This window comes from Macrotis lagotis, chromosome X (genome assembly GCF_037893015.1).
Source record: "Macrotis lagotis isolate mMagLag1 chromosome X, bilby.v1.9.chrom.fasta, whole genome shotgun sequence".
NCBI classification, from domain to species: Eukaryota; Metazoa; Chordata; class Mammalia; order Peramelemorphia; family Peramelidae; genus Macrotis; species Macrotis lagotis.
In genome coordinates this window covers 622439631-622453898 of record NC_133666.1, presented here as the reverse complement: position 1 = coordinate 622453898, position 14268 = coordinate 622439631, and the positions used below count along the sequence as shown (strand labels likewise).

Here is a 14268-nt window from a genome sequence, read left to right as displayed (position 1 = left end):
AGGAGATTCTAGGCAACATACCATCGGAAATCTGAGGAAGAAGAAATCACTTTTATCTCATTGTGAGAAGGTGTCAAGAAAAACTCCACCCCATCTCTGTCTAGGCCTTGAAGGATGAATATACTTAGACAGAGATGGGATGGTATAGAGACCCTTCTCACCTTACTAGCAAAAGTCTTGTTTTCACAAAAACCCAAAGCCCTTTTCAGGTAATCTGCCTTCCACTGACCCAATAGGAATACAACCCTCAAGACCTAAAAAGTTTCATCACATCACAGTCACTTTATGCTCCACTCTGTCTAAATCTGTTCCTTTCAATTGTCCTAAGAGAAATACAGAGTTGAGTAACATTTCCTCTCTTTTTTATTATCTTTTTATTCATTTCTTGAGTCTTGTATTCAGAGATCAAATCTTCAGTTCAGAACTAGTCTTTTTATTTGGTAAGTTTCAAAGTTCTGTATTTTGTTAAAAGTTCATCTTTTTCCCTGAAGAATAGGATGAATTTGGGGGGAAGATAGGTGGCACAGTGGATAGAGCACTGGCCCTAGAGTCAGGAGTACCTGAGTTCAAATACAACCTCAGATACTTAATAATTGCCTAGCTGTATGGCCTTGGGCAAGCCACTTAGCTTAGCCCCATTGCCTTGTAAAAACCTAAATTAAAAAAAAAGAATAGGATGAATTTTACAAAGTGGTTGATTCTTTGCTGTAATTCAAGCTCCTTTGCCCTCCTGAATATCATATCCAGGTCCTCTAATCCTTTAATGCTGAAGCTGATAAATCTTTTTTTAGTAGTATCTAGTTTATACCTACAAGGCAGGTGTCACAACACATCCTTCATGAATGGAGTGTTTGACATTTATAAATGATACCCCAGCTGGGGATGTACTTATCAGCTATCAATATCCTCAGACTCATCAGCATTGAACTTAGTGAAACCCTACTTCTTAGAGATGTGAATCTTCTGGCAGCCAAGGAACTTGAACCTGGCTCTGAACCTTGATTCAAATCAATATAATAAATTGGCCAGTGTGAACATGGGCTACAGTGTCCCCTGGGACTTCCCAAAAACATCCTGCATGTCAGGCTGGAGCCCATCAGCCCCAGAACATGACAACATCTTAACTGATGTGGATGACATGAAAAGGATGCAATTGCACATAAATACAAAAACCAACCTTCCCATAATTCTTCATCATTTATTTGTTGGCACAGATTCAAGCAATCTCCAAGGCTTCTGAAGACAGCTGTTCATATTCATCTGACACCATATGGCCACACAATGCAAATTCATCCACTTTTGTTTTCTTTCTGTCAAGAATAAAGATTCTTATCTTGGCAACAGAAATTCCTCTGCAGAAAATGAACTTTGGGTAGGATTTATTTTTATAGTACCTATAACTGTGGGCAGAGCAACAGCCATGGTGCCAGTGCCAGAGGGACTGGATCTCACCTCAGGGAAAGGGGAAGCTGATAAATCTTGTGTAATCCTGACTGTGGGTTCCTAGTATTTAAATTGATTCTTTTTAGCAGCTTGAATTATTTTCTCCTTTAGCTGAGAATTTGGAAATTTGGAGGTTTTATTTTGTGATCTCTTGCTGGGTTGTAATCAATGAATTCTTTGAAGGACTATTCTATCTTCTTGTTTTAGGATATTGGACGATTTTTCCATGATAATTTCCTGAATGATATTGTCCAGGTTCTTTTTCTGATCTTTGCTTTCAGGGAGACCAAAAAGTCATAAATTATCTCTACTGGATCTATTTTGCAGGTCAATCATTTTAAAAATTGTTTCCTAGCTTTCTGCTTTTCCTCCTAATCTTGGTTGCATTGGTCTTGTTTTCACAAAAACTGATTGTCAATCAAAATTATCTATCTTACATTTTATAATGCTTTCTTGGGTAATTTATTCTTGAGTAATTAATTCTTCATTTCCCCATAGATCTGACAGGGATACTATTCCTTGCTTTTTTAATTTGCTTGTAATGTCACCCTTTATTTCTATATCATGTACTCATTTTGAACTTTATTGGTACATTGTGTGAGATATCAATCTATACCTAATTTGTATCCCATTGCTTTTCAATTTTCCCAGCAGTTTTTGGTCAAATAGTGAGTTCTTACCCCCAAAGCTGGGGTCTTTGTGTTGAACAAACACTAGGTCCCTAAGGTCATGACTACTGTGTCTTATGTCCTATATCTATTCTATTGATCCATCCCCTATTTCTTAGAGAGTACCAAATGGATTTGATGATTATTGATTTATATTTACATATTTATAATATAGTTTGAGTCACCTTCCTTTGTATTCTTGACCTTTTTTTCTTCTAGAGTAATTTTGTTGTTATTTTGTCTAGCTCAAGTTTGGTAGCTTGATTTGTCTGATGTTGAATAAAAAAAATTAACTTGGGAAGAATTGTAATTTTTGTTTTATTGATCAGCCTACCCAAGAGCAAATGACATTTTTCTAATTGTTTAGATCTGACTTCATTTGTGTGAAAAGTATTTTGTATTTATGGTTTTTAATTCCTGGGTTTGTCTTGCCATGTAGATTCCTAGGTATTTTCTATTTTCTACTGTTTGAATCAGATCATTTGTAAAAATACAGACAATTCCACTTCTAAAACTCATAATAAAAGGATACACCCAACCATGTGATAAGCCAAAACAGATAGAAAATTTCAGCTCCATAATGCTCCAGGAATCAGATCCCCAGCACCTGCTACATGAGTGATGCCATTTTTAGAAAATCAGACCATCCATTACAATGCTATTATTTATGTAAAGAAGAGTTCATCATCAAATAAATGATAAAGTGGAACCATACAAGATAAAATTGACAATTTTGATGACATGAAACTAAATTATTTTTCTGAAAGCAAATCTACTGTAGAAAAATTATAAAGAAAATAGGTAGCTACAAAATATTTTCACAAGAACTTTCTCTAAAGTTTAATATGTAAGATATATAAAGACAGATTCAAATGCATCAGACTGAGTCGTCACTCAATATATAAAGGATCAACACAATAATCAACAGGCAGTATTCAAAAGAAGAAAACCTAAGGTTTCAACAATTGTATCCAAGTTTCACACTTATTAGTCTGGATAAGATGATAAAAGAGGAAAATCTGAAATGTGAGAGGGAAATCACAAATATTGAAAAAATAGATTTATTAATAGATTCCTGATTGAGATATAAATTATTCCATTCATTCTGAAAAATGATTTTAATTATTCCTAGAAAGTCACTACAATGAATGTACTTTTTAACACAGATAAACTACTACATGGACTATGTCCCCAAAGAAATTAAACAAAGAGGGAAAAAAAGATATGTGCTTAAAAATATTTCTTCTTTTTATAGTCAAATGAAAGTTATCAAAAAAAACTTATGTATCTAACACATAGTAGGTTCTGTTTGAATGTTGATTCACACAATACCTTTTATAGTAGCACCAAACTGGAAACTAAGGGGAAATGGATAATTATCCTTTGGGGAATGGCTAATCAAATTCTGATATATGCATGAAAAATGAGAAAGCTGATAATTTCAGGAGAAACTTTAGTTACCTTCTATGAACTGACACATGGTGAACAGAACTAGGAGAATAATTTATTTCACATTATAAAGAGTTTTGAAAACTTTAGAACTCTGATTAAGCCAAAGATAAACCATGAGTGCAAAAGAATAAAGGTAAAAGACATCGCTAAGAGGTGACAGATTTAAAAGGCAGAAAACAATATGAAATTTGGACATATTGTCTTCTGGTGACCCTAAGACTAGCACTTTTAGTCTCTCTATGACTGCCCTTGTTGCATCCTGCTCTTGTTTACCAGTCTATCTGGCTATGTATTGCTGACTTTAAAAATTATTTGGGGATTAGTGGGAAGGACAGATTAATGTTTAAACTGTCAATTGCAAATATATATATATATATACATATATATGTATATATATATATATATATATATATATATATATACTAGGTTTTTATAAGGCAAATGGGGTAAAGTGGCTTGCCTAAGGCCACACAGCTAGGTAATTATTAAGTGTCTGAGACCCGATTTGAACCCAGGTACTCCTGACTCCAGGGCCGGTGCTTTATCCACTGGGCCACCTAGACACCTCTATATTTTTTTTTAAAGAAAGGAGGTAGAGGTGTAAAATATCTAAATAACACCTGAGAGATAACACAAGAGAGGAGAAGGGGGGAATGAATGACTTTTAGGTTTCTACTGATGAAAAAATAAATGATAGTAACAAAACTGATAAGAATTCCAGGCGACAGTGATTGTTATAAAGGAAGCAGTCAGTAACTGTGACAAGGTTTAGGGTATGTCTGACTGAAAAGATTAAAGTGACCCATGCGAATCTAGAATGTGTTTAATCATATTCCTCATGGTAATTCTATGAGGATACTGCTCTAGAAGGAATTACTTAACACCAAGGTAAAGATGACATCCCAAAGGTCAGAGAGGTACAATCACATAAGGATTCATACTGGAGAGGTGAAAATCAATAGATGACAGAAGCAGGGACATGCAGTCAGGAGAGGCAGAGGAGGCAATCTCCACTGACATCCCAAAAAGTAAAAAAAAAATGATGAAAAATAGATATCAATATTTATTCACTGATCTGTGGTTTTATATATATATATATATTATATATATATATATATAATATATATATATAATTTCTCTGATCCCAGCCATTTTCATAGACAAAAACCAGCTGAATTTTCATATTTTAGCCTCAAATATGGGGAAAGCTAGAAGGTAAGGCAATTGCAAGCTGTGCCTTATCTCAGATTGTGCAATCCCTTACAAACTGTATTGAGTAAATACAATATTGCCTGTTGCTATTTTTCTGTATATCAGCAGTATAATATTTGAAGGCCCTTTTATTATATATGCTCATTTTCCATAATCTAGATGATACATATCATATAAAGGTATGAGGTATTTAGTATTTACTGATCTTGAGATGAAGCAGTCAAGTACATCTGCCTCACTGAAAGGAGCATGTGTGTGCTACCTCTATTAGGTTCATATAGTTCAAATTGTGACTCCAATACTGTTCCTACCCCCCCCCAGTCATGGACCCCACTACATCTCACTGGATGGAGGCTTCTGTCTGGGGTGGAAATGATCTGGTTGAGCTGCTTAATTTGTTTAGAATTCTATTTGCTGCCTTAGAGAAGAGGTTCCTCTGACGAGGATCCCCCTAAAGGAGGGAGGAAAGGACCTCTACTACCCCTTTTGACATAATTTTAAATTTAATTTAATTAAATTAATTTAATTAATTAATTAAATTAATTTAATTAAATTTAAAATGAGGGATTTCTGCCCTCATAGTCCCCCAAAGTCAGTCTTACCTCACTTTCTCCTTTCCCAATTCCTCAGTAAATATTCCCACAGCATGACTCTAAACCCAACTAGATCTTTACTCTGCAACATTCCACTTTGGTTAATCACCTTCTAGCAAGCCATAACCTAAGAAAAATTCATAAAAAAGAAGAAATGCAAAGCTTGTTTCCCTCTTTGTTTCTCAAACCATAGAAAGTATGGGCAAGTAGGCACTTCAGTTTCTATTCTCAGACTATAGATAGCACTAAAGAGCAATGAGTTCAGAGAGCTCTGTGCATAGCAAGAGGTTTCAAGTCCGCTCCAATCAGCACAACCTCTGAAGAACCCTCAGCCTTTTCTCTAATCAGTCAACTAAGTGATGTTACTCTTCCAATCAACAGACTTCTAGCTGAATGTCTCTGGACTCTTTCCATCATCTGTCACCTTCTATGAGCTGGAAGGAGCTGGAGGAAGCTCTTCTCTTGCCTTCTGTCTCCTCCGTCCCTGGTTTCTTGATTCTTCCTACACTCACTTTATTCTCCTGCTCCTTTTTGATCAATTTTATCTTATAAAGAATCATCACCTCCTCTTAAGTAGTGATTTATTGCAAACATAGAATGTGAAACTCAAAAATTCTGTCTCTCAGGATTGACCCCGGGGGTCTTCCCATAGTCCCTAGTGTTACTATTCTGTAATTTCTATACTTCAAAACTCAATACTCAAAAAAGAGTCTTTCAAAAATCTTTCAAAAAACAGAAAGGAAAATAATGAATGTAAAGAAAAAGTAACTTTACTCTGAATTCAGTTCTTTCTCTGGAGATGAAGACTACTCTTCATCATATCTTTCAAAATTTCTTGGATCATTATATTGCTGAGAATAACTAAGTTATTCACTATAGATCATCATACAATATTGTTGGTATTATGCATAATGTTCTCCTGCTTCTGCTCATTTCACTTTGTATCAATTCATGTAAGTCTTTTCAGAATTTTCTGAGAGCCTCCTGTTTGTCATTTCTCATAGCCCAATAGTTTTCCTTCAAAATCATATATCACAACTTCTTCAGCTATTCCCTAATTGGTGGAAATTCCCTCAATTTCCAATTTCTTATCACCACAAAATGAACTATTTAACAATTTTGTACAGATAGGTCCTTTTCCTTTATTTTGGGGTTTTTATTAATCTCTTTGGGATAGAGACTTAGTACTACTATTGCTTAGTCAAAGTGTATGTATGAATTATAGCCCCTTTATTTTTTGGAGTATGGTTTCAAATTGCTCTTTAGAATAGTTGAATGCATTCACTAAGTCTACTAAGTGCATTAGAGTTCCAATTTTCACACATTTCTCCCCACATTTGTCATTTTCCATTTCAGTCCTATAAGTCTATCTAAAAAATATGGGATAGTTTTAATTTGCATTCCTCTGATCAATAGTTCAATTTTAATTATTTAGTTCATTTTTCATATGATTTTGCTTCAGATTTGATTATTTTGTCTGAAAATCGCCTGTTTGTATCCACTGATCATTTATCAACTGAAAATGGCTATTATTGCCATAAATTTGAGGCTTTATCAGAGAATTTTCCTGTGTATTTTTTCACAAAAAAAGGATTTCCTCCATCTTCCATTTCTCTGTTTATTCTATGCTCTTTCTTTTCACTCTGACCCTTCTCAAAAGTGTATTACTTCTGACTTTTACCTCCCCCAACCTGCCATTCTTGATCTCCCTTCCTATTTTTTTATGTTCTTACTCTCATTCTCTCATTTAGATTTTTATACCCAAATGACTGTTTCTGATAAGTGTAAGCTTTATACATTAGCCTCCCCTCTTCCAATCTTTCCCTCCATTGTAAAATCTCTTTTATGTCAGAAAATTCTCCTCACTTTACCTCTCCCTTTACCCTTCTCACACTACATTCTTCTTTCTAATCCCTTCATTTTATTTTCTTGGGGTTTTTTTTGAAAGACAATGGGGTTAAGTGACTTGCCCCGGGTCACACAGCTAGGTAATTATTGAGTGTCTGAGGCCAAATTTGAATTCAGGTCCTCCTGACTCCTGGGCCGGTTCTTTATTCACTGAGCCACCTAGCTGCCCTAATTTTATTTTTTTTTTTAGATGAGCATTCCATCATATTCAACTTAACACCTGTGCTTTCTCTCTCTATTCAAATTTTTAAGAAATTAATTTCTTCACTGAGGTTTTTACTTCCTTTTCCTTTTGATCAATTCTGTTTTTTAGGAGTGCTACTCTTCATGAATTTTTGTGCCATTTTTTTTCCATTTGGTCAATTCTACTTTTGAAGGCATTATTCCCTTCATTGAAGTTTTGCACCTCTTGTACTCTTTGTAATATTTTGATTTTTAAGATGTTCATGTTTTGGTACTTTACCAATCTTGACATTTTTTTCATAATTTTCTCATATCATTCCCATTTCTCCTCCAAAATTTTCCCTCTATCTCTCTTACTTGATTTTAACAATTAGACATCAAATAAAACAATCAAACAACAACCAAAACATGGCCTGGTGCCAATTCATATTTTGAATTGATGTAGATGCCTTTGATAATTTGGATGAGGATATCCTTGAAAATTCCAACATGGGAAAACTTGTTAACCTAAGATAAGAAAAGAATAAAGATAAAAGATGCAGAGGTGGCCATGTGATCTATGTGATCATGGAGGCTGGGAGGAAAATAAGCAATAACTCTTTCCCTAACAGACTCCCCTAAAAAATATGAAAAACTAGAATGGAATAGAAAGTCAAGGAGATCACTAGCTTGATTTTCTTCATCTCATGAGTAATCAGCTCTTCAGTTAGAGGACTCCCATTCTCATTTATCTTTTCAAGACCTTCAGTGATGAGTCATGCATAACCTGATACAGTGGTCCCCAAAGTTCTGTGGTCACTTAAAAACAGGAATAATTTCTGAGCAGGCTATATCGTTGAAGGTGGGGAGCACAAAGGACCCATGTTGCCTGGCTATTGTTAATATTGGAGAAATGACTGAAATCAAAAGTAAGCACAATCTGAATATGAATGCTACCTGAAATGAGTAGGAAGGAGTTTTCATTAGGAACAGAAAGCATGATAGATGTGTACAGAAAAGGCAACCTGCATGCAAGAGTATCCTATGGATCTCATTTACACCTTTATACACTTCTCTATATTTCAGTCAAATTGGACAACTACCTGTTCTCTGAACCTGACATTGCTTCTCCCATTGCTACTTTGTTACTCATTCTGTCCCCTATTACTGGAATGCATCCTTTTTCCCTCCATGCCTCGCATACATGTCTTTCTTTATTCCTCAATTCAAATATCTATGAGACTTCTCTGATGCTCTTCTTCTCAAATTGTGATGGCAGAGAAGGTCAAGGTAATATTCTATCTTCATTGGCATAAGTGAAGCCATATTAGAATAAGCCTCCATTTTAGTATAAGGTAGTTTCATATAACCTCCATTTTTTCTTTCTTTACCTCAGAACTTTGATGAGACCAACCAAAATGATGTCTAATTGTGGGGGATGGGGGAAAGGAAGCAAGAATGGGGGAAATTATAAAACTCAAAATAAATAAAGTCTTTCTTTAAAAAGAATGTTGTCTAATCTATCTTGGGCACCTGATTTCAATAATGGACCAGCATATTAGGAAATCTGTATCTCCCTTGAATTACAATAAACTATCCCTAAGGCCAGTGGCTGACTATAAGAAAATCAAGAAGCAAAAAGAAAAAACAAGGACCCAATCGAGCTCTCTCCCAAATCCCTCCAAAACTTTTTTAAATGACTCTTAACAAATTCAATAGTGATAGAACCGACAAAAAAATACAGAGAAATAATTTTCCAACCCAAGACAACTTGGAAGATCAACAGGAAGGTCTGTTGCATCGGGGTATGAGATGAATGCAGTTCAGGGCAAGTCTTGTCAGTGCAGACTGGCTTTCGGCAAACTAGGAACAAACCACCAGCAGACTGAATCAGTAGCAGCAGCAGCAGTTACAGAGACATGAAAAATATCTCAGAAGGTCATCAGGAATGGTCTCATGCCCCTGGGTTAGAGAGGAGAATAGTTCAGCTGAGATGCAAGCTCTCCAGCATACCAGCCCCAGCAAACCATGGGCAGACTTTAGGAGTCATTGAATCAACAGTGGCAAAAGCTTCTGGGGCTCTTAGTGCAAATAGTAAGCCAGCCAGGAGATTTCAGGGTCCTCTTTGCTAGCACTAGGCAGAGCTCTTACTTTGCCCAATCTCAGATCCAATCTCGGTTTTGGGTGACATTTCCAGGGCAAGAAAGAACACTAACACACCAGATCTTATGACCACAGAAGAGCAAGGTGCCCTCCTCACAGTTCCAGGACAGAAGCAAGTGTATTTTGATCACTCACAGATTAGAGCATAGACCAGGAATACACTAAACCCCTCTTATTAGATCATTACATCTTAGAAGAACTGAAAACTTACAAGTCCCCAGAAGGATCTCTGAAAACAACTATACCAAACCCCAGAAATTTAGAACAGTGCACCTTTTATCTGGAAGTATAGTCCTACTCTAGTAAAGTTAAACTCAAATCATAGCCTTGAAAAAAAGAGCAAACAGTAAAAAAAAATCTGTCCATAGAAAGTTACTATGATGATGAAGACATTCAAAACACACACTCAGAAAAAAATAACAAAGTCAAAGTATCTATATGCAAAGTCTTCAAGAAAAATATAAATTGGTCTCAGGCCATTGAAGAGTTTTAAAAAAGATTTTGAAAATCAATTAGAGAGGTAAATAAAGAAGGGAAGAGAAATGAGAGTTATGCAAGAAAATCATGAAAAGTAAGTCAGCAATTTGATAAAGGAGACACAAAAATACTGAAAAATTATGAAAAATGGAGAAAGAATAACAAGAAGAAAAGCGTCTACATGACTGCAGAGAGGTCAAGAAAGATAAGGATTGGAAAAAAAGGCATTAAATTTGTCCACTAAAAGTACATTTAATAACTTTAAAATAAGTAGTTTCAGTTGAATCATTTAATCAGAAGTCATACTGTAGAAGTAAGCAGAAAATAAAAGGAAAATATGCAGAGCACCTCTTGTAGATGACCTTCTCAAGTATTTTAGTGAAAAAAAGGAAGGAAAGATATGGAACGATTGCTAGCAGGGATGGTCAGATCAAAAGAGAATTTTTTGAGGATGGGGATACATAAGCATATTTATAGGTTGTAGGGAAGCAGTCAATAGACAGGCAAAAATTGATGGTGACTTAGTGAATGGTGGTCAGAGGAGGTAATTCACTGAATAAGGCAGGATAGGAGGTAATCACTTGTGCATGAAGAGAGGTTGGCCTTGGCAAGGAGATCACCTTTTATGAGATGGGGATAACTGCAAAAGGCCTGTGAGTGAGTTGATAAGGAGGAAGGGAAAATGGGAAGAAAAGGAGAATGGTCTCTGACTTCCCTTGACTATCCTCTTCCCAGCCCATTCTGAGGTAGGTCAACTTTCTTCTTCAGCCTGCCTTATGCTCCCAAACCTCCCACCAAACTCCATTTTTCTTTCATTTTCTTTCCTCCTATGCCACCCTCAACTCAGAATTGGTGTCCTTTGGTTTGTCCTTCAATAATTGACTGAAAAGATAATTCTGGTTATCATCAAGTCCAATAAAGACCCTGCCTGAAATTACCTCATGGTCAGGTCCAGGACATGGTTGGGTGACAGAGTGACAGAGTGACAGAGTCTTTGTTGCAAGAAGTATTTTAGCTGAAGTACAGTGGGAATGAAATTTACAGTTGCCAGCAGAGTGCTACCAGAATTTCACATTCTTTCCAAAGTGATGTTTCATCAAAAACAAACTCTGCATATGAGAGAGAAGCAAGGAGAAATAAGATATATCTTTCCAGGTCTCTTGTGGAAGAAGGACTGGGACTATCTGTTTCTGGCCCCTGGGTTATTAGACCTATCCATATGAGATACAAATGTGCCTTATGTACTATACCTAATTTAGCTAATACACATTTCAGAAGGGTGCCATAAGCAAATAAAAGAGGGTAGGGAGTTATAGCAATTAAGGTTACATAAGAATTAGAAACATTTAAGGGATCAAGACTGTGTAGAGACTAGAAAATTTGGGTCAGCTTTTTTTCAAAGTGACAGAAAATTCAGGGTCTGGGCTACAAAGAAAGGGGGTCACACTTAGAATACAAGGCATACTCATAAGGATGACTGTATATGTATTAGGGGACAAAAGAAGTCAGAGCATTGCAGACATTGGGGCCCATATCCCTTGACTAGTTATCAATTGGGGGAATGATTTATATTATAAATTTGAATCCAGTTCTCTCTATATATATTTTTTAGGGTGCAGCTAGGTGGCATAGTGGATAGAGCAACTGCCCTGGAGTCAGGAGGACCTGAATTCAAATATGAACTCTGACACTTAATAATTATCTAGCTGTGTGACCTTGGGCAAGTCACTTAACCTCATTGCCTTACCACAAAAAGAAAAGAAATGAGCCCTTTATCAGAAATACCATGAAAATTGTTTCACAGCCTTCTGCATTCCTTCCACTCAGTTTTATTTGTGCAAAACCCTTTTTGATTTAATGTAATAAAAATTATCCATTTTGCATTTTATAATGGTCTCTGTCTCCTATATGGTCAGAAACTCCTCCTCTCTCCAGATAATCTGTTCCTTTTTCTCCTAACTGGATTATGGTGTCACCCTTTATGTCTAAATCTCATAGCCATTTGGACCTTATCTTATAGGGTGGATCATTCTTCTTTATATATTCTTTTTTTCTGCTTTTACAGAAATCACATGTCTTTCTATGAAATGGATAATACCTTACAATAAGATAATAGAGCTCGAAAAGATCTCAGATGTCACCTATTCCAGAGGTATCAAACTTGTGGCCCATAACATTCCCCAGAGCAACATGAACCAGATTAAAATATAATTAGATAATATTTAATAAAAGTAAATATGTGGTCACAGGTATCATTGTTTCTTTTTTATTTATTTTCATTCATTGGGGAACGGTCAGTTTAGCATTTTAATTTGGGGCATGAGGAATTAGGATTGGGGCAATAGGTGGTGGCATAGTGGATAGAGTACTGGTCCTAGAGTCAGGAGTACCTGGTTCAAATCAGCCTCAGACACTTAATAATTACCTAGCTCTGTGGCCTTGCACAAGCCACTTAACCCCATTTGCCTTGCAAAAACCTTTAAAAAAAAAAGGAATTCGGATTAAGGGAAAGAAATACATAAGAGATAATTTTTATAAAGTTTTCATTAGATTCATTAGGGGTGTGATTTTTTTTCTGGGTGTTTTGTTTTGTTTTTCTTCCTCTGGTTGGGGATAATGTAGTCCATAATCTGTCCAATACAGTTGTCCTGGCTCTCTGGACTGCTGAGAGGGGTTGCTTCCATCAAGGTTTTTTATCTCATAAAGTTGATGTGTAAATTGTTCTCTTGGCTCTACTCCCTTCCCTCAGCATCAGATCCCATTTAAGTCATTCCATGCTTCTCTAGAGTCTGACCATTTATTGTTTCTTATAGAATGATAATAGTCTTCCTTTTTTCTTTTTTTTTCTTCTTTTTTTTAAGGTTTTTTACAAAGCAAATGGGGTTAAGTGGCTTGCCCAAGGCCACACAGCTAGGTAATTATTAAGTGTCTGAGGCCGGATTTGAACTCAGGTACTCCTGACTCCAGGGCCGGTCCTCTTATCCACTGTGACACCTAGCTGCCCCTAATAATAGTCTATTGTATTCCTGTACCATAACTTGTTTAGCCATTCCCCTATTGATAGGCATCCCCTCAATTTCCAATTCTTTGTCACTGGAAAAAGGACTGCTATGAATATTTTGGAACATGTAGGACTTTTTTCCATTTTTTGCAATCTCTTCTAAATATAGCCCTAGAATTGGAATTGCTGGGTCAAAGGGTATGAACAGTTATATTGCTCTTTGAGCATAGTTTCATATTGCTCTCCAGAAAAATTGGATATATTCACAACTCCACCAGCAAAGCATCAATATCCCAATCCTCCCACAACCTCTCCAACATGGATCATCTTCCCTTTTTTCTCATCTGAGCCAATCTAATAGGTGTGAAATCATACCTCATTGTTGTTTTAATTTGCATTTCTTTAATTAATAGTGATTTGGAACATTTTTTCCTATGCTTTTATATATATATATATATATATATATATGTATATATATATGTGTGTGTGTGTGTGTATGTATCTTTAATTTCTTCATTTGAAAACTAACTGTTCATATCCTTTGACCATTTATCAATTAGGGAGTGACTTGTGACCTTATAAATTTGATGCAATTCTCTGTATATTTTAGAAATGAGACCTTTATCAGAATTCCTGATTGTGAAGGTTGTTTCGCAGCTTCCCACTTTCCTTCTAATTTTGGCAGCATTGATTTTATTAGTGCAAAAACTTTTTAATTTAATACATCAAAATCATTCATTCATTTTTCAGTCTATAATGTGCTTTAATTCTTATTTGGTCATAAATTTATCCCTTTTCCATAGATCAGATAGAATATTTTTTGGTCTATTAATTTATCTATGGTATCACTCTTCATGTCTAAATCCTGTCCCCATTTTGACCTTATTTTGGTATAGGGTGTGAGATGTGAATCTATGCCTAGTTTTTGCCATACTATTTTTCCAGTTTCCCTAACAATTTTTGTCAAATAGTGAGTTCTTATCCCAGAGAATAATGCCTTTGGGTTTGTCAAATAGTAGATTGCTGTAGTTGTTTATCGCATTTTCTTTTGAACCTATCCTAATCCACTGATCCATTACTCTTATTTCTTACAGTACCAGGTAGTTTTGATGACTGTCACTTTATAGTATAGTAGAGCTGGTAGAACTAGGCTACCTTCCTTTACATTTTTTTTTTCATCAGTTCCCTT

The 14268-nt window shown here is 35.7% G+C and overlaps 1 pseudogene; it reads right to left on the bottom strand.

Moving 5' to 3' along the window:
* Positions 1–836: 836 nt before the first annotated feature.
* Positions 837–8591, bottom strand: LOC141499448 (large ribosomal subunit protein uL16-like; annotated as a pseudogene).
* Positions 8592–14268: the final 5677 nt, after the last annotated feature.